A 216-nucleotide genomic window follows, 5' to 3' on the forward strand; every position below is an offset into this window, starting at 1 on the left:
TATGTGCACCGAGAAATCTCGAGACTTAGAACTCGTTTTTGGATCTCCAAAAACTCTCTCTTTTCTGCCAAAAGTCGGCTCTTTTTGTCTCTCACGAGTTAGGGGTTTTAATCTCCTTCTTATGAGGTGATATAACCCTAATTCGGTTTAATTTAGGTTTAATTTCGGAAAAACTGAAGCCCGGAACGGACGGTCCAGAAATACACGCGGACCGTC

Source organism: Tarenaya hassleriana, unplaced genomic scaffold, assembly GCF_000463585.1.
Source record: "Tarenaya hassleriana unplaced genomic scaffold, ASM46358v1 Cleome114, whole genome shotgun sequence".
Classification (NCBI taxonomy): domain Eukaryota; kingdom Viridiplantae; phylum Streptophyta; class Magnoliopsida; order Brassicales; family Cleomaceae; genus Tarenaya; species Tarenaya hassleriana.